The 19,832-nt window shown below is 60.0% G+C and overlaps 1 long non-coding RNA gene across 1 annotated transcript; it reads left to right on the top strand.

Moving 5' to 3' along the window:
* Positions 1–13,087: 13,087 nt before the first annotated feature.
* LOC149523269 (uncharacterized) lies at positions 13,088–13,983 on the top strand. Its single transcript, XR_016347145.1, has 3 exons — positions 13,088–13,187; positions 13,354–13,458; positions 13,853–13,983. It is a non-coding gene; the product is annotated as an uncharacterized LOC149523269 (long non-coding RNA).
* Positions 13,984–19,832: the final 5,849 nt, after the last annotated feature.

The raw sequence follows: 19,832 nt of genomic DNA, 5'->3' as shown, positions 1-19,832 counted from the left end.
GCCCAGTAGCCTGTCTGCCGACAGCGGCCAACCCTAGGGACCCTGGACGGGATGGACCGAAGACAGTGACTCTTGGGCCATTTGTCTCGTGCCATCCCTCTCCAGCCTTCCACAAACTTTGGGCAGGGACACCACTCCTACCCCCTGGCTAAGACTACTCTATGGACCCAATCTCCATGGCTTGATCTCACTTCTCTTTAAACTCTGTTCTAGTTGTAGCCTTCACAGCCTCCTGCAGCAAGGAGTTCCACAGGTTAACTCTTTACTCTCTCTCTCTCTCTCTCTCTCTCTCTCTCTCTCTCTCTCTCTCTTTTGGGGGGGGGCGGGGAGAACAACTTTCTCTTACTAGTTTGAAGCCTGCTACCCATTCCTTTCCTTTGGTCTCCTCTAGTCCTTCTTTATGGCAACTCATGAAGAACTTTTCTCAATGAACCCTCTCCACCCAACCCCTGCTTTTAGAGACCTCTAGCCTGTCCCCGCTCCATCTCCTCTTTTCTAAGCTGAACAGTCCCAGTCTCTGTAGCCTCTCTTCATCTGGGACCTGTTCCCAACCCCTGATCATGTTAGTTGCCCTCCCCTCTCCCAGCCTTTCTCTTCCCCTCTCCCACCTCCTTTTCCCAGTCTCCCCCAGTTTTGTTCAATAAAGACAGAGTCAATTTTGGAAGAAACATTATCTTTATTTTGTACATCAATAAGAAGGGGGGCTAGGGAAGGGTAAGTGGAAGGAGGTGAGGGAGGAATGGGGTACGAGCCCCCGATGGGGAGGACTGGGCTGGCTCTGCGGGCTTCTGGGGGTGGAAGCTCTCCTGCAGCCCCCCGATTGCCCCCTCTCCCCAGATGGCAGCCTGCGGCAAGTGCAGCTGGGCTGATGGCCGAGTGGTGTGATGTGCCCAGTGTGGATACTCCGGGCAATCCAAGCCAGGACTGCTTTGCAAGCGGGGCACCCCTTAGAACTGTCTGTCCGGGGTGGGGGCCGGGACCCTTTAAGCGCAGCCCTCGGCTAGCCTGAGACTGCATCTCCACGCTCTAAGTCCTCCTCTGATGCCCTGCCGGCACTGCTTCCGGCCATCCTTAAGCTGTGTTCAGAGTCCACTCAATGTGGACTTGCTAGTTCGAATTAGCAAAATGCTAATTCGAACTAGTTTTTAGTTCTAGATGCGTTAGTTCGAATTAGCTTAGTTCAAATCAACTAATTCGAACTAAGTTAGTTCGAACTAGCGCTGTAGTGTAGACGTACCCTCAGGGTGCCCCTGTATAAAACTATGGGACACCAACATCTTGAATACTGTGTACAGATGTGGTCTCCTCACCTCAAAACAGATATTTTGGCCTTGGAAAGGGTTCAGAAAAGGGCAACTAACATGATTAGGGGTTTGGAACGGGTCCCATACGAGGAGAGGTTAAAGCGATGGGACTTTTCAGTTTAGAAAAGAGGAGACTGAGGGGGGATATGATAGAGGTCTATAAAATCATGAGTGGTGTGGAGAGGGTGAATCAAGAAAAGTGATTTTTTAGTTCCCATAATAGAAGAACTAGAGGACACCAAATGAAGTTAATGGGTAGCAGGTTTAAAACTAATAAAAGAAAGTTCTTCTTCACACAGCGTGTAGTCAACCTGTGGAACTCCTTGCCAGAGGAGACTGTGAAGGCTAGAACTATAACAGGGTTTAAAGAGAAGCTAGATAATTTCACGGAGGTTAGGTCCATAAAAGGCCATTAGCCAGGAGATAGAAATAGTGTCCCTGGCCTCTGTTTGTGGAAGGCTGGAGAAGGATGGCAGGAGACAAATCGCTTGATCATTGTCTTTGGTCAACCCTCTTTGGGGCACCTGGTCCTGGCCACTGTCAGCAGACAGGCTACCCAGTACTGCCGTTCTTATGTTAGGGTTCTTGGTTGGGGCACAGGGCAGAGCCCATCGGTTCAGAGCTGCTAAGAGCAGAGTTATTTGCACTTACGTCCCAGCCAGACTCCCTCGTATCCCCTAACACAGGGTTGGGGGGATCCTTTTTTGGGTCGGGGGCCACAGAGAAATCCGTCGGGCCTTGTAGTAGTTGGGCGGCAGGAGTGGAGCTTAGTGCCTACGGGGCCAAGGGAAACAGAGAGGGCACCATGTCCACAGGGCCGGGGTGCCATTTTCCCTAGGGCCTCCGGGAGGGCGGGGGGGAGTGTGTCTATGGTCTAGGAGCCAGGGCCCACCAAAGATGAATCCGACCCAGGCTCTGGTTCATCTCTGCAGCGCTGCCGGCTGGTTCCCCCACCTCTTGGTTCCCACCCCAACTAGACCCGCTTCCCGACGGCTGGTTGCCCCCTGGCCAGCCCCGCTCCCTCCAGCCCCCTCCTAGCCAGCCCCGCTTCCCGACGGCCGGTTCCCCCCCCACCCCATCTCTTCCAGCCATTCCCGCCCCCCCCCCGGCCCCTGCTGTTCGGTATTTTTTTTAAACCATCTGGTAACCCTAGCAGGTGGGGGTGAAAAGTGCATGGAACTGCCCGCACAGGCGCGTCTGGGAATGAGATGCTGCTCTAACATCTCCGCCTCTGTTCACTTCCAGCCCCTGCCTCGTGGCGCTGGCCCCTCCGTGGCCTGGGAGGGCTCCCCAGATGCACCATGGCCCGGCATAGCAAGCTGCAGAAGCACGTCCTGAGCCTGTACAGGCAGTTCCTGCGCGCCGGCCGGGAGAAGCCGGGATTCCTGCCTCGCATCCAGGCCGAGTTCCGGAAGAACGCCAGCATCCCCCGGGCCGACGTGATGCACATCGAGTATCTGCTCCGCCGTGGCCAGAGGCAGCTGGCGCAGCTCCGAGACGCGAACACCAAACAGATGGGCACCTTTGTCCAAGCCAAACCCGAGGAGCAGTGACCCCTGCTGGTTGGCGCAAGCGTCTGTCTTGTACTGGGACGGTTAGGGGGTGAATTCACAGATCAGCCTTCCTGGTTCTCACATCCTTGTGCACCCCTCGTGTCCGACCACAGGGAAGGAAACGTCCCGTCGGTGCCTGGCTTGGCATTCGCTGGGCTAAACGAAGCCGGGTTTAGGTGTCTTTATAGGCAGCCACTATAGGGTGAATTTAAGAAGCTGGTCTCGCTCATCCAGGCTTTTGAACAGTTCAGGTGTGGATGGGCGATCTGGAGGAGATGCTCTTGTTTCCAGGACCTGGTACACAATTCATTCTACCCCTGCTGGCTCCTCTCTTCCATCCTTAGCCAAAGACGAACAAGCCAGTTAGCCCAGGGAAATAAAAGAAAGGGAGAGCGGTGGCGGAAAACCCCGTGTCTGTCGTTTTCTCAAATGATCCCTCAGTTGTCCGAAGGACGGGTAGGGGGCCCGGGCCCTCCCTCTCCACCGGCCCCCAACCCCAGGCCCTATCAGTGGTGGGCGGTTCCTACCACTGGCTCAGCGGGGAGTTCTCCCCGAAACGTGCCAAGCCCGCCAGGGCTTTTCCTGCCCCAGGTTGCTTCCTACCCCAGCCCTTTGGCCGACGGAGATCCCGCCTGGCGCTGGGCTGGCGGTGGCACTGACGTTGGCAGGCCCGAGGTCTGGGGCAGCAGCGACAGGGGATCATCAGCGGGCGCTGCGGTCGAGCTCGGCCCGGGGACTGTAGCGGCAGAGGCAGTTGGCCCCTCCGCCCCGAGGCCAGCCACAACTGAGCTGTCTCCCTGGCTTTTGTACCTGGCCCGCAGTTGGAGCATGCCCAGCACTGCTGTGGGGGCGGGGCCTGCTCAGCCCAGCAGTCCAGTTTGCTCCTCCCCTGGCCAGTGCGGGGCTGGACCAAGGCATGTGCGGATGTGCACCACCAGTAACACAGGCTGCCTCCTCTGGGGGCTCTGCTGATCAGCTGAGTGGCACCTGAATTTCACCCGAGCGGCTGCCCATGCACACAGCTTGCAGAGCACACTGGCCCCTGACTGGCCACTGGCCGAGTGTGTGTTTGTGTATGTTGGTGTGTCCCTGTATGTATGTGTACACTGTGTTTGTATTTTTGTGTGTCCTTGCATGTTTGTGTGCGTGCCTGTGTGTGCACTGTGTGTGTGTGCATGTCTGTGTGTGCACTGTGTGTGTGTGCACTGTGTGTGCATGTCTGTGTGTGCACTGTGTGTGTGCACTGTGTGTGCACTGTGTGTGTGTGCATGTCTGTATGTGCACTGTGTGTGTGTGTGCACTGTGTGTGTGCACTGTGTGTGCACTGTGTGTGTGTGCATGTCTGTATGTGCACTGTGTGTGTGTGTGCACTATGTGTGCACTGTGTGTGTGTGCACTGTGTGCACTGTGTGTGTGTGCATGTCTGTATGTGCACTGTGTGTGTGTGCATGTCTGTGTGTGCACTGTGTGTGTGTGCATGTCCTTGTATGTGCACGTGACCGTGTGAGTGAACATCTCTGAATCTTTCCGTGTCTCTGCAGGGGTGTTTATGTTTGTGTCCCTGCGTGTGTGCTCCACCTGTGGGAGTAGTTAGAGAGGGGGGGGTGTTTGGAGACAGGGTGGGGGGCAGGTGGTGGAACCTCCATCCCTAGAGGTTTTTAAGTCTCTGCTTGACAAAGCCCTGGCTGGGTTCATTTAGTTGGGGTTGGTCCTGCGTTGGGCAGGGGGCTGGACTCGATGACTCCTGAGGTCTCTTCCAGCCCTAGGGTTCTAGGATTCTGTGATAGGAGGTGTAATGGGGATGGGTAGATAGATGAGGTGCATGGGGACAGACAGACAGGCAGGCAGAGGGTGCACAGGGACAGACAGATCACTAGATAGATATCGGCAGTGTGTGGGCGCCCAGTCGGCCCCAGGGGATCAGCGAGACGAGGTGGCTGGGTCGTGACTCTCACTGGACAGCACCGGCGGGCGGGCGGGCGAGGCAGACGAGGTTTCGCGCTGACACAGAGCTCTCCGGCAGGCTGGGAAATGGACTCCCAGCCCCACAGGTAAACCCAGGGCGATGCAGACGGGTTACCCCAGCGTTAGCCCAGATTGCCAGGAACCAGCCGAGGGGACGTGGCCTGTTAACAGTCACAGGGCCAAAGCCATGACGCCAGCATCGCCAGATGCCAGAACTCCTGCGGCCTTTCTATGCCCCTGGGTTTATGGCTTATACCTGCAACTGGCAGCCTAGGGGCCCTGCCTTTGTCCTGCCGGCCTTCTGGGCCACTTCTCCCACAGAGTCCTTGCAAGCTGGGTTAGCTCCGGCCACACAGCCTGCTGCCCCTGCGGTTAGCCGTGCGGCTGGGCCCTTTCCCAGCCTGGCTCTCTCCCTGCACAAGCTGGTCCAATACGAGATCCCTGTCCCTGTCCCTGAGAGGTGCAATGGCTGGGCTGGCTCCGCGGCGCGGGTAGGGCTGCCAGTGTCTGGCACTGAACCGGACAGTCCGGTAGCTGGACTTTGTGTCTGGGAAACAAATAGAGAAAATACTGGCTGCATAAACTGAGAGGGGAGGAAGAGATGTTTTCTGGGTTCCCACTGTGTGTGTGTGGGGGGGGGGGGGGCAGGGCTGAGGTTTCCATGCCCATAAGCAGGACAACAGAGATTTCTCCCTGCCTGCTCCTCTTGGGAATGTCGGGGGAGATTTCTCTGGGGGCCGAGGTACCGGGAATTCCCCAGCTCCCATGAGTGCGGCAGCTCCCCACAACCGTGGCCCCCGACCCCACTTACCGTCCACGTTCTCCTGGGCGCTGGGTGCTGCAGGGAGCGTCTGACCCCCCGGCTCAGCTCCGGCTCAGGGCGGGAGGACTCCAGCCGGGTGAGGCTCCCCCTGGCCTGCGGCTGGACAGGACACAGCAGGGAGCGGTGACCCCATCTCCCATCGCAGCCTGGCCCTGGGAGCTGGGCCCGATGTGGGAGGGGGCAGGGGCAGCCCTCACCAGCCATGGAGAGAAGCCGGGGGGAGGGAAAATTGACCATGAGCCCCGAACACCCTGTTCCACCCGGGTCTGGCAGAGGGAGGGTCCGTCCGTGGGGCACAGACTGACAGTTAGTCAGGGATGTGGGTTAGGAGGTGGAAAGGGGGCTCTACGTGTGGGGCACAGACTGGAAGTCACGGACATGGGACAGGTGCTGGAACGATGGGCTCTCTAGGGCACAGACTGGCAGTTAGGGATGTGGGGCAGAGGCTGGCAGAGGGGGGCTCTGTCTGTGGGGACAGACTGGCAGGTATTTAAGGAAATGGGGGAGGGGATGATGGGGGGGCTCTGTGGGGCACAGACTGGCAGTTAGTCTGGTCCATGGGGAGGTTGATGACTGATGACAGGAGACTAGCTGGTCTGTGGGGGTGTCTGGGGGGGGGGGAAGTTTCTAGGATGTGGGAGATGGGGGTGGGGTTTGGACAGGGGGGCACAGGCAGTGGTGGGCTGTGTGTGCACTGATGATACAGGATGCAGTTAACAGGTAGAAAATCTTCACACCTGGCAGCTGGACCAGCTGATGAGGTCTGTGGTGCTGCCTTTGAGCATCCCCTCCGGGAGCAGGTGGGGCTGTTGGATTCACTAGTCCGATGAGGCACTCGAGGGACAGGGCCAGCTGGGCCCCAAGCTCCCTGGGGGGGCTGAGCTGGGATGGAAGGGAGGAGACAGGGCCCCATCAGTGTCCTGCTCCCAGCTCCCAACCCCCCTGGGCCAGGCGCCTCCCTCCCCACGTCCCTCTGCTGGAGCCACCGGGGAGCGGAGTTAACGAGACCCCCAGCTCCTGGGGAGAAGGGCGGGGGCAGGGCCCCCCATGGGGACTTGCACCCCCAGCTGGTTTTGCAGGGTTTGGACTGGACAGAACCAGCCCCTTCTCTGAGGCCTCACCATGCTCCCTGCAGCCCTCTTCTTCCCCCAGCCTCAGTCACTTGCCCCAGGCTGGGGTAGGGTTTGGGGAGAAGGCCCTGTGCTTGGAGTGTAGGAGGGGCTCTGGTCCTAGCCCAGGGTGGGACAATGGGGTCCAGGAAGCTCTTCAAGTTGCAGGCTCTGGCACTGAGTTTGGGTGCAGGGAGACTCGTATCTGCAGCAAGAGGCTGGTCTCAGGGCTGGGACGGGGGTTCAGAAAGCAGGCTCCAGCTGGGCTGTTGAACTGCGATGGCTTCTGGTGCTCCAGCAGTGAGGTTAGGGCGGCTTCCTTCGGCCCGGGCCCTGCACCGCTCCGGACAGCCACTAGCATGATGCCATTCGGTGCCCCTCCTCTACACGCACTGAGCCCACAGCCGCTACTGGCCACCGTTCCCCGTTACTGGTCAGTGGGGGCTGCCGGAGCGGTGTCTGCAGCAAGGACAGTGTCTGGAGACCCCCCCAGCAGTGACTTTCTCTGGGGTGGCAGGGACATGCCAGCCCTTCCAGGAGCAGCAGTTACCGTGGGGTGTGTCTACACTTGCTTCCTCTTTCAGGAGAGAAATGCAAATGTAGACATGCAGAATTGGAAATGAAGCCAATATTTAAATATCCCGTGCTTCATTTGCATATGTGCACAAGCTCTGATGGCCATTTTAACTATAGGGCTTTCTTGCACAAGAAATGCATGTTGCCTGTTTACACTGGCCTCTTGAGCAAGAACAGTTGTGCAAAAACATGCTGCCTGTCTACACTGGCCGGGTGTTCTTGCACAAGTACGCTGATGTTCTACTGTATGAAATCAGGGTTTCTTGTGCAAGAACTATGATGGTCCCGCTCAGGAATAAGCCCTTTTGCACAACTGTTCTTGTGCAAGAGGCCAGTGTAGACAGGCAACATGAATTTCTTGCGCAAGAAAGCCCGATGGTTAAAAGAGCCGTCAGAGCTTTCTTGCGCAAGAGAGCGTCTACACTGGCATGGATGCTTTTGGGCAAAAGCACATCTCTTCCACAAATGCACAGGCCAGTGTAGACACTCTCAGGTACAACTACTTTAACGCAAGAACTCTTGCGCTAAAGAGTTTTTCCGCAAGATTATGCCAGTGTAGATGTAGCCCCGCAGTAGTTTAAGACTTGGGGCATTTGGAAAAGGAGGGGGAGCTACATGTGTGCGGGGTGTATTGTTGCCCTCTGCTGGATGGACTGTAAATGATCAATGTATGTATCATATGCCCTATAGTGCTAACAGTTAATGGGGATTCTCCTCTAGCTCACGCCTGGCATTTTCTAAAGTAATATATACCTGTGTGTGTTTGTGAGAGAGAGAGAGAGCAAGTGCTTGGGGTTCCCTCATGTCTCCTCCCTATCCTGATCTGCTTGGCTTCAGCACAGGAAAGAAGAAGTAGTGCAAGCTGAGTGTGTTTGACATCAGGTAGAAGCAGGGCAATGGAGGGATAGTGGGGCCAAGTAGCAAGAGCACTTGGCTTCTTTTCCTGCAGACTGAGGGGGTGGGGAATGGGTTGGGCTGTATAAATCAGATGCCGCTCCATGCCTCAGTTTCCCCCTTCATACAATGCTGATGACACCGAGAATGTTTGTAAAGTGCCTTGTTGTTAGCCTATGGGGCAGAGGGGGAAACTCGGTCTCAGAAGCAGACTGGGGGGAGGTAGAACCCCACCTAGGCAGCGCTGGTTCCACTACATCACACTGCCAGACCGGTCTGAGTGGGTCCCTCTCTTGGCTGCTCCTCCCCCCAGGAGGAGTGTGTTACTCTCCATCGGCTGCAGGAACCAGTGCGACGCCTGTCCTCGGATGGTGTATTGGGATAATGTACTGACAGCTCTTCTCTGCCACCCGCCCCCCTTCTCCTGCCGCTGCAACATCAAATTAACCCTCCTGGTCTGCCCCCGTCCTCCCTCCGGTACCAGGAGACCCCACACATGATGGGAGAGGCTGCAAACTGGGGAGCAGGGCTGAGGGCAGCAAACCAGCCCCCAGAGCCCTGCAGGGCCTGGCCATGGGTGCGGGGAAGCGGGAACTGACGTGAGGAGCATTTAGAGGTTGGGGGGGGCAGTTGTGGGGAAGGGGGACAACGGAGCCACGAGCAGGACAGGGGGTGAAGTCCTGGGAGAAATCAGGCTCCATGCTCAGCTGTGAGTTCGAGTCCCCATAGACAGAAGCGCCCCAGGGCAGTGGTGGATTCTCCGCGTGTCGATGGGTCTAGTGCAGGCCAGAGGCCTCGCTGGGATGCACTAGGGCAAAATCCAGGGCCGGGACCGGACAGGAACCCATGAGAGGCAGCGGGGCGGGTGGGAGGCTCTAACTCTTGCTCCTGGCCAGGAAGTCCAGTGCTGGGTGACACCAAGGCCACGTCTGCACGGCAGGCATTTTGCACAAGAACAAGTGTTCCTGAGCAGCAGCTTGTGGCGCGTCTACACTGTACGTGTGTTCTTGCACAAGTAAATTTGCAGTAAAGCATCAGAGAACAGGGCTTCTTGCACAGGAGTTATTCCTCTCCCCACGATGACTAAGCCCCCTTTGTGCAAGAGCTGTGGTGCAAGAAGGCAGCGTGGACGGGCACCAGGGGCTTCTTCAGCAAGACACTTTTCTGGCTAAAATGGCCAGCAGAGCTTTCTTGCACAAGAGAGCGTTCACACTGCCATGGACGCTCTTGTGCAAAAGCCCATGGCAGGGTGGAGGCACTCTTGCACGAGACCTTTGGCGCAAGAACTCCGGCGTGAAACAGCTCTCGTGCAAGAAGCCTGCAGTGTAGGGCAGGGAGCAGCCTATGGGGCTACTGGAGCTGCTGCCTGCAGGGTGCCCAGTGAGGGAGGGGAGAGACCCCTAGGAATGGCTCAAACTTCCCAGGGGGTGGCCAGAGGCAGGACATTTGCCTGGCAGGGTGAGGTGGGGGGGCAGTGACCTCACAGGGGCTTTGGGCAGCCCTCAGCATATAAGGCAAAGGGCAGGTGGGGGGGTGATGACCTCACAGAGGGACCCACGTCTCAGGCTGATAAAGGGGGGGGCGGGGGGGGCGGGCCCAGGGGACTTTGGAGACCCCCGGTTGCTTTAGCTCTGGTGTGTCTCCTCCTCACGGTTCCTTCGCGTTCTGTGAGTTCCACATCCCGACACCTTTGTGACGAAGGTAAGAGCCCCCAGGGGTTGGATCCCGCCCGGGGCCGGCTGGGTTCCAGGCAGGCCCAGCCCTCGGTCAAGGGCCAGAAGGTGATTCCTCACCTGGGCTGCGTCCTTAGCGCCACTGGGGCTTTCTCCTGGTTGGTTTCCCTTTTCCTCCATCCCCCCACATTTCTGCTCTGTTCTTGCCTCCTCTGTGACCTTCCCTTGCTGCCTCCCCCAGCTTGGGACCCAACAGACTAGCTGAAGGACGGGGGGTGGTTTGCAGGAGCCGTGGGGTGGGGGATGCAGCCCCCATTGTGGGGACTGGGGAGGTGGGGCTGGAACAAGTCTATGCCGGTGTCTTTGGGGAGAACGCTCCACCCCCCACACCTTATACTCTCCCCTGATTGGCTGAGCAGGGGCTGTTGATGGGCAGGAGACTCAGGGTACGTCTACACTACCCCACTAGTTCGAACTAGCGGGGTAATGTAGGCATACCGCACTTGCAAATGAAGCCCGGGATTTGAATTTCCCGGGCTTCATTTGCATAAGCGGGGAGCCGCCATTTTTAAAACCCCGCTGGTTCGAACCCCGTGCAGCGCGGCGACACGGGGCTCGAACTAGGTAGTTCGAACTAGGCTTCCTAGTTCAAACTACCGTTACTCCTCATTCCACGAGTGTAGACATACCCTCAGGTCCTTGCAGTGCCTGTGCAAGACCGAGCCGATAAGCAAGGGGCCATTTGGGGGCTGGGGGCAGTCGCTCTGGGGAGCTGGAACCCCTGGATTTCGCTCTGCAGGCTGCGCTCCAAGCTCCCCTTTGCTCCCCTCATTTGCAGCATGGCCAAACGCATCAGGCTGTGGTTCAAGAAAGCCCTGAAGATGACCCCAGGGCCGGTGGGGAGCAGCTCCTCCGTCCCCGCGGGCGGGGAAGCTGGATCCCACCAGCTCGGGGCGACTCGCCCACCGGCCAGGCCCCCCCGGACCTGGTTCCAGAGGCGGCTGGGCAGGCGGGACCCAGCCCAGCGGGGAAGCCGGGTAGGGTGGCTCCGGGGCCTCCTCTGTGGAGAGAAACACCTGCCCCGGGAGCCCAGCCCCCATTACCACCAGGGGGCATCGCCCTGCCCGGCCCCCGGGGACCTGCCAGTCTCCGGGAGCCCCCAGCCCGTCGCTCCCCGCACCAGCCCCTGCAGCTGTGGGTCCAGGTCCGTCAGCAGCAGCGCCTGGGCCTCCAGCTGCAGCCGGGCCACCTCCTGCAGCCGCTCAGACCCAGGTGAGGGGCCGTGAACACGCTGGGCCCAGGGGCTCACCCAGTACCCGGGGGGGGCAGCCCCAGTGTCTGCCCCGCACCCTGGGCAATGGATGGGGGGGGGGCTGCTTGGCTCTCTTGTTCCTGGCGGGGGCTCTGCTGAGGGCGTTGGCAGATGTGAGGGTGGAAGGGGGATGGGTCCCTGCGAGGGGCGTGTGGGGCCCAACCTGCCCTGGGTCCCTGACATGGGGGCGCGTGACCCCTGCTGGCCGCTGGAGTCACCCTGGTCCCTTCCCTCCCGCACAGAGCCCCCCTGCGCCTCGGCGGAGCTCTGCCAGGAGCGGATGGACTCCCGGGTGGAGGAAGGGGCCATCTATGACATCGAAGAGCAGCTCCACACCCGGGACACGGTAGGAACCTTCTCCACACGGGGGGGACCCAAGATTGTCCGGCCCCTTCCCAGCACGTTCCCCCCCCCTCCGGGAGGGGCTTGTCCCTGGGGATCCCCCTGGGGCCCCTTCTCCTGCATGACCTGGGCCCCCCAAGCTGGGGGCTCTTGTCATGCACCAGCTGGGCCCCCACAAGCCTGAGGCAGCAGTTGGGGGGGAGTGCGGGTGCTTGGACAACCGGCAGCTCCCACCTCCACTCCTGGGAGACCTGAGCCCTGCAGCTGTCCGTGGGGGGCAGGCAGGCCCCAGGCTCACAGACTCTCTCTGGGGCGCAGAGCCCAGCCGCCCTGCAGCGGTTCCTCTTGGCCATCCCCCTCGCCTGCCTCGCCGCCCTCCAAAGGGGCGAGGACACCCTGGCGCCGCGCTGCTGCAAGGACACCATGATGGCCAGGATCGTTGTAAGCGAGTCGCGGCAGCCGGGAGGAGGGGAGGGGATACGTGGGGTGGACGCGGGTCTGCCTGGGCCATGGCGGCGGGTGGGGGTGCTGGAAACGGGATGGGTGGAGCCAGGAGGGCTGGAGGTGGACATGGGGAGGGTGGGTGGGGATGCTGGAGGAGGGAGGGACACAGAAATGGGGCAGGTGTGGGGTGCCGGACAGGAAGGGGGATTCGGGACAGGGAGGGGTCTCCCCGGGCCATGGGGGGCTGGAAGGGAGCCGAGCGGGCTGCTGGGGATGCGCCTGGGGAGCAGGGATGAGGAGGTTCAGAGGCTGGTCACCAGGGCAGGGAGGGGCAGGAGACGGCCTGGGGACAAGGATTGAGCTGGTCCCGGTTTGGGAGGGGGGTGCTGGGAGGGGCCCTGTGCCGGGCAGGGGGGCTACAGGGCAGCGGGAGGCAGTGGGGTTGGATCCTGCTGGGTGGGGGCGCTGGCCACGTGAGCGTCTCTTGGGGGCCCAGCCTCACACGCCCCTTTGTCTCCTTGGGTCTCCCAGGAGATCATGGAGGACTCGCCCCCCCGCTGGTCTTGGCCGACTGCCTCAACGCCGCCTGCAGCCTCAGGTACCGACCCCCCCCCCCGCCGACTCCCCCCAGAGCAGATCCCCTGGCCAGGGAGTGGGAAAGTCTCTGTCTCCTGCTGCTGAATTAACAGCCTCTGCCCCTCTCTCCTGCCAGCACCTTGCAGCCTCCCCTGCGGGCCCAGCTCCTGAGCCCCCTGCTGACGGCGGCCGTGGGACAGACAGTGTCTGGGGACTGGCAGCAGGAGCCCATCCACACACAGGTACGTCCCTCCGGGCCCTGCTCCCGGGCTGGGCTGGAGCTCCAGAGAGGAGGGTGGGGGGTGGCAGTGGGCGGGAAGAAGCTGCAGGTTTGGATCCTTCCCTCCAGGGTTCCCGTTGCTCTCCCGGGGGGCCCGTCCCTTCCATGCCCAGCCTGGGCTCCTCCCTGCTCTGCGAGGCGGCTCAGACCCTGCTCTAGGCTGCACCCCGGAGCAAGCGGGTGGCCTGGATTCCCCAACCCCAACCCCCCTCTGACCCAGGGCTCCCCCTTGTCTTGCAGCAGTTCATCCGGGCCCTTCCCTACGACCTCCAGGCCCTACTGGCGAGCCTCCTCGCCGAGTCCCCAGACACCGCCCGGCTGCAGCTCATAATGGAGGTGAGCCCCGTGGGGGGGACGGGGCCATTGTCCCTGCTTCCTCGGGGGGGGGGCCGAGAGAGGAGCAGTGTCAGTGGCTGGGGGGGGCACAGTCCGAGAGGAGCCCCAGGCTCTGCCCAGAACCGGCACCTCCCTACGGGTCCTGACCTGCCTCTTTCCCCCCCAGCACCTGAGCCCGTGGCTGGAGTCCCGCCTGCCCCAGGAGCGAGCCAGGGCCCTTGGCAGCACCACGGCCCTGCTGGGAGTCGCCACCACCCTCCCGGGGTTTGACGTAAGTGACCTCGGAGCCGGGGGGTCTGGGGCTGCAGGGCGCGGGGCTGGGAGCGTCCCCGGGAGGCAGAGGCAGGGCCGGGAATGGGACGGGAATGGGCCGCGTTCTCCTTTCCCCGGGGAGGGGCGACCCTGGGCCCTTCAGGGGGGCTCTTGAGGGACTGGGCCTGGGGACTGGGGAGTGGCCGTCAGTGGATCCCCTTGTTCCACCCCCGGAGTGACCCTTCAGTCGGGGCCATTGCTCAGGGTTGTCTCCTCGCAAGGCCGGCCCCGCCCCGCCCCGCCCCGGGAGGTGTCTCTGTCCGTCCCCCGAGCTCAGACCCGCCTCGGCGGCCGTTTGCATGGGACGTGCAGCCCCAGGATGCTGAGGGACCCCCCCTCTTCTCTCCCCTCAGAACTCCACCGACTGGCCGAGGATGGGTCACCACGTGGCCCAGCTGGGCCTTTTTATTTCGGACCCATCCGAAGACGTCAGCCGGCTGGCCCGGGAGGGGGTGCACAGCCTGTATCAACTCCTCCTGCACCACAGGGGTAAGGAACCCAGCCGGGACCTGGGCCCCAGGGACACCCTGAGGGTGCCGGCGGCGGGGGGAGGGGACCCAGCCCTTTTCCCCCAGACTGGCCCAAGGGGGGATGCGTCCCTCTGTGTTCCCCTCCTTCTGCCCCCTGTGCCCCTCCATTTGCCCAGGGATGCCTGCAGGGACCCGTGGGAGGGGAAGGGCTCAGACCTGCCAGCAGAATGACCCTGTTGTGTCTCTTGCAGGCCTCAACATCCACCAGGCAGAGGACCTGTGGTGCAGACACTACTACAAAGAAAGATGGGTCCTGGCTCACAGCAACAGCGTGAGGGTGGGAGAGGTAAGGACGCGCTGCCAGGGCAGGGCAGGGCTCGGGGGTGGGGCTGGCTGGGGCCCTCGTGGGGGTAGGAGGGTCTTGGGGGCAGGAGGAAGCTGTGACCTGGGGCAGGGGTTGGGGTGCCGGGTGAGGAGAGCGTCTGGGTGCAGGGTCTGGAAGGGAGTTTGGGGGAGGAGGAAGCTGTTTTAGCCCCAGGAGTTGGGGCCGGGCTCTGGGCCGTCAGCTGAAACCTCCTGTGCTCTTGATTTCAGGTCTTTGGGCAGCTCTTTACACCAGAGCAGGAGAACTGCTTTTTGGAGACGGCTCTGCTCGCTGCCCGCTCCCCCGTGCGGCGCCCCAGCCAGGCCGGGCTGGTCCTGGCCCACGCCCTGCATGGGCAGGCCCATCAGCTCCTGGAATACATGGTGAGCAGCCGGAGCAGATCAGGAGAGTGGGGCAGGGCCAGGGTCTCCTTCCCATCCCCTCAGGGAGTCCCCCGCCCCTTTCCTCAGGCTGCCCCCACCCCACGTCCCTGCTGGCAGAATCCCTCCTGCCCCTGCGAGCGTCCCTGGGGGTGGGGGAGGCTCTGAACACAGAAACTGTCCTAGGAGGCGGGAGGGGGCCGAGGTGTCAGGAGCTCTGGGGGGGGGGGGATCAGGAGCTCACCCTGCGGGCCTGACGGGGGGTGACCAGAGAGCAGGGGGAGGAGGGTGGAAATGCTGGGGGGCCAGTTCCCCTGAGTCCCCAGGGATGAATGTGACGGATTCTGCTTCCCTTGCAGCAGGAAGACACCCAGTGAGAGCAGCAAGAGCTGAGGAGCCAGCAGCTGCGTCCCCCTCCCCCCAACCCTCCCAATTGTATTGAATTGTATTTACATTCTCATTAAACAATGTTTCAAAAAACATTTGGATCAGGCTTGGTCAATAATTTGTAATGGGGGGGGGGCATTTTGGCAACTGATCAAGGGCCACATTTCTACCGAGGGCTTTGGGGTCTGGGACGGGGTGGTTGGGTGCAGAAGGGAGCTTAGGGGAGGAGCCTGCGTGCAGGGAGGGGGGGTATGATCTGGGGCGGTGGATAGGGGTGCAGGGTCCAGGAGGGGGTATGGGCGCAGGAGAGGACTCTGGCCTGGGGGAGGGGCTCTAGAGGGGTGCAGGGTCAGGGAGGGAGCTGTGACCTGGGTGAAGGGGGAGCAGAAGGTTTGGGGGAGGGGGTGCGGGTGCCAGAGAGGAGTCTGGCCTGGGGGAGGGGTGTCGGGGGGGTGCAGGGTCAGGGAGGGAGCTGTGACCTGGGTGAAGGGGGAGCAGAAGGTTTGGGGGAGGGGGTGTGGGTGCCAGAGAGGAGTCTGGCCTGGGGGAGGGGCTCTAGAGGGGTGCAGGGTCAGGGAGGGAGCTGTGACCTGGGTGAAGGGGGAGCAGAAGGTTTGGGGGAGGGGGTGCGGGTGCCAGAGAGGAGTCTGGCCTGGGGGAGGGGCTCTAGAGGGGTGCAGGGTCAGGGAGGGAGCTGTGACCTGGGTGAAGGGGGAGCAGAGGGTTTGGGGGAGGGGGTGCGGGTGCCAGAGAGGAGTCTGGCCTGGGGGAGGGGTGTCGGGGGGTGCAGGGTCAGGGAGGGAGCTGTGATCTGAGGGAATGGGGGACGCAGGTTCAGGTGGTCGCCTGGGACAGGCAGTCGGGGAGGGGACGTGGGCGCCAGGGGCAGGCTCTGGCTGCGGAGGTGCCTACCTAGGCAGCTGCGTATGGGGGAGCCCGACTGTCACCTGAGGGGATGGGGGAGCTCAATTTTCAACTGCGGGGAATGGAGGAAATACTATGGAGTGGAGGGAGCGAGATGGGGGGGGCTGAATTGTTCCCGGAGGGGAGATCTCCCTGGCTTGGGGGGGGGGGGCGTTTCCAGCAAAGCCCTCACATAAGAGGGGGACAGACGGGGGGAGGGAGAGGACGGGGATGGGCAGGGCAGGGCAGGTGGAAATGGGGAGGGGCAGGAGAAGGGAAGGGGGAGGAGATGGAGGAGAGCAGGGGATAGGAGTGGGGGCGGGGATGAGGAGCAGGACAGAGGCAGGGCAGTGGTGGTGATGGCTGGCGGCTTTGCCAGAATAGCTGTGCCGGGGGGGGGGGGCTTTTGCCACACACCCAAGCCAAGCCAGCTGTGGCGGCAAAGCCTTGTGATGTAACCTAAGCCCTTGGCCAGGTCGGGATCAACCTGCTCTGACAATTTCTCGGACCGGCGGGATGAGAAACAAGGATCGTGCAGGGAGATGGGGATGACTAGGAAGCGAATCCAGGTGTGGGGGGAATATCCTGGGTTGGAGGGTCAGTCGATACCCCCGCCTGCCACTGTCTGCCGGGGCTCTGCCCGCAAGATGGAACCAACAGCTGAGTTTGCTTTTCTGCCCCGTCGTGGGCACAAAAGGCCCAGAGCAGCCTCCTGCTATCTTGGAGGAAAGGGGCCAAAGTTCAGGAAGCAGGTGCCAGGCTGGGCTGGAATCCGCGAGCTCCGCTTTTGCTTTCCCCTTCCTGGAAGCTGGGCTGCAGGTGAGTGGCGGTTTCATCTACGCTCTTGGGGTGTTTCTCGTGGGTTCCGAGTGTGGATCTGAGAGGGGCTGCGCAGGGGCAGTCATGAACGTGCTGTAAGCGTTATAGCCCCTTCTGCGCAGGCTGGCTCCAGCCTCCCGTCTGTCTCCAAGCCCTGGGGGAGAGGCAGGAGGCCAGCAGCATGGCCTAGTGGAGGGGGCACAGGTTTGGGTGTAAGAACTCCCGGGTTCTAATCTAATGCCACCTAGTGACTAAGGCACAGAGTTGTGTGCTAGACCCCTTGCTCCTCAATTCTGCGCTCACTCTCGCGCTGGTGACCTTGGAGAGGCCTTTCAGGTCTCCCTTTCCCTGTCCATCAAAGGCAGGCAAGTGCGATGTAATGCCCTGGAGCAAGTGCTTTGGGACGTGTCGCACACGTGTGCCTGGCTCACAAGCGTGTCAGCACAGCTGTGTAAAAGCGTGACGAGGGCTTTGAGATCGATGCCGAAGGCGTGTGAGGCTGTGGCTGGCCAAGTGACAGGGAAATGAAAGGTCAGAGTTTGGTCAGTTAGATTTTATGGCAATACACTGAGACGAAGCACTTTGGGCGTATATACGATAATGTCTTTCCAAGTGCGTTAGTTCAAGCCGTGTCCTAGGAGCCAAGAGGTGAGACAAACATGCTTGGTCCTGTCTCGGTGCAGGGGTGGACTAGATCAGTGCTTCTCGACCAGTGGTACGAGTCCCCTTAAAGGTACTCAAGAGATGTCTGGGGGACACGTCAACACAACTGAAATTTGGCGAAAACTGAATTTTTGTTTTCAGTTTGACAGCGCTTTATTCTTTTTGTACCTTTTACACCCAAAAATGCCATCGCCCGCCCGGCTACGATTCAGTTGTTTAAACAAATGTGTTGCAACGGTTCAAAAAAAATTGTGTGTGTCTGAAAACTGTAGGTACTGGGGGGTACTTACAAATTTTTTTTAAAGGGGTACATTATAAAAAAAGTTTGCGAAACACTGGACTAGATGACCTATCATGGTCCCTTCCACTCGGACTTTTCTATGATTCTGTGACAGGGGTGGGTGATAATTTTCAGAAGGGGGCCACTTAATGGATTTTGGTATGGGGTCATAGGCCGGCTCCACCCACAGAAGGGGCGGAGCCTGAGGCAGAAGGGGCGGTGTTGTGGACTAGCCCACCCTCAGAGTTCTCCGCGGCTGAGGCTTTCAATTAAAAGCACAGAAAAGAGCTCACAGCTTTGCCACTACTGGCAGCTGTCCAGCGTGGCTACAGCTTTTTAAAGGGCTCGTGGCTCCTGCCCCTGCTGTAACCATGAGCCGTGAATCATTTAAAATTGGATCCTGCTGCCTGAGTCCCCACTTAGAATTCGGCGGCATGGGCAGCAGGATCTAAACAGAAAGCGGCCAGATCACAGTGTTAGGTGGGTTGCATCTTACCCAGCCCTGTTCTCTGAGCTGGTTTCGAAACCTCCGTGTCCTCCTTATGGTCTGACAGCTGCAGATTTACTGCCTGTCTCTCCTCTCGTGGCCCAGCCTAGCCGCAGCTAATGGACTAACTCAGGTTAGCATCACCTGCCCTGTCTTGGTGACTCTTCACAGCTGAACAGCCTATAAGGCATCGTGCTGGTTTTCTGATCTCTTGGTGACTCCTCTGCCTTCTGTTTATTTCTTTCTCCCTAGCTGGCCGATCGAGTCAAACCCTGTCAGTGCGTGAAGGCCCCAGGAATTACGAGTGCGATGGTCTCCCATGTCCAAGGTAATCAGCTGGCTCGTAATGGATGGGCTGCTTGGTTATCAGGTTAGGCTGCACAAGCCAGGTCTATGGGACCCCATGGCCAGCTGGCACCTGGTTCACAGGGAGGCAGCTGTACTAATCTGAAAATGGCTGGAGGACACCACCATCATTAGGCTCCAGAGTTACAGCACTCGCTCCTCGTCCAAGGCAGGCAGCACAGCTTAGCAGCTCATTGGGATGTCTCCTTTTTAGTTGTGAGATCTGGGCACTTTAGAATGGCTGTAGCTATTTAGCAAAGGTGCACAGCTATAGGCATGGGGGTTTCCAGCTTTATTCACCTAGGTGGCTGATTCCAGGAAGCAAGGGTGTGTGTGTATGGGGGGGGGGGGGGGTGGAGTCCTGTACAGAGGGTTCCCTGGCCCCTCTGCTTCCATGGCTGTGCAACTGCCACCAGGTGGATTAGAACCTGGGACTTTTGGAGCTTAGAGCTGGAGCTGCTACAGCTTGAGTTATAAGCCAGTTGCCTCTCAGCATAAGCTGAAGAGCTCCCTTGTAATAATTGCTTGCTGGAAGTGGTCTCAGTGCCACTCCATAGGATAGTGACCCACATCAGGTGTGTGGGTTACAGCTGCAGGCCTGCTCCCAGCATGCGGATCTGCTTTCTGGGCGGCGTCTATAACTCTGTGGCTGCAGCCCTGCTCCCAGGACTGGATCTGCTCTCTGCCCATTGGCGTGCGCAGCACATTTCATTAGGGTGTGCACCCAAAGAATGTTTTTAAATGTACTCTTTGACCCCCTTGATCCCCGTTAGCCACGCCTCTGGAGGTAAGACTTTCAGGGCAATATGGACACATGACCAGAAATAAAAGGTGTCATGTGACCTCCCCCCCCAAAGACTTTTCCTACCATCCTTTTACCAATAGGGATTAGTTTGGCCCTCACCAAACCCCCCCTCGTGCAACGATCCTGCAATTGCATTAACCCAATGTGTGTGACATTAACTTGGGGGGTGGAGAGGCTGGGGGAAGTGTTCCCTCTAAGAGTTTCCTCCCATGAGCACAATACATTTTGTGTTGTGCACCAGTACTGAGTGTGGCTTGTTTGGATGTGCCATGGTGGCACCCAAGTTATTCATAAATATCTTAGGAACCACTTACCTTTCCCCTCTGCTGCCCTGTCTCCTCCCCTTCCTCCATCAGCTCCCCTGGTGCCTGCTGCCCCCCAATCCCTCACCCACCTCTGCTGTCCTGACTCCTGCCCTTCTCACTGCCCT

Source organism: Pelodiscus sinensis, chromosome 18 (genome assembly GCF_052426305.1).
Source record: "Pelodiscus sinensis isolate ZL-2025 chromosome 18, ASM5242630v1, whole genome shotgun sequence".
Lineage (NCBI taxonomy): Eukaryota > Metazoa > Chordata > Testudines > Trionychidae > Pelodiscus > Pelodiscus sinensis.
The sequence above is the reverse complement of the archived record's forward strand: the minus strand, read 5'-3'. Positions and strand labels throughout refer to the sequence as shown.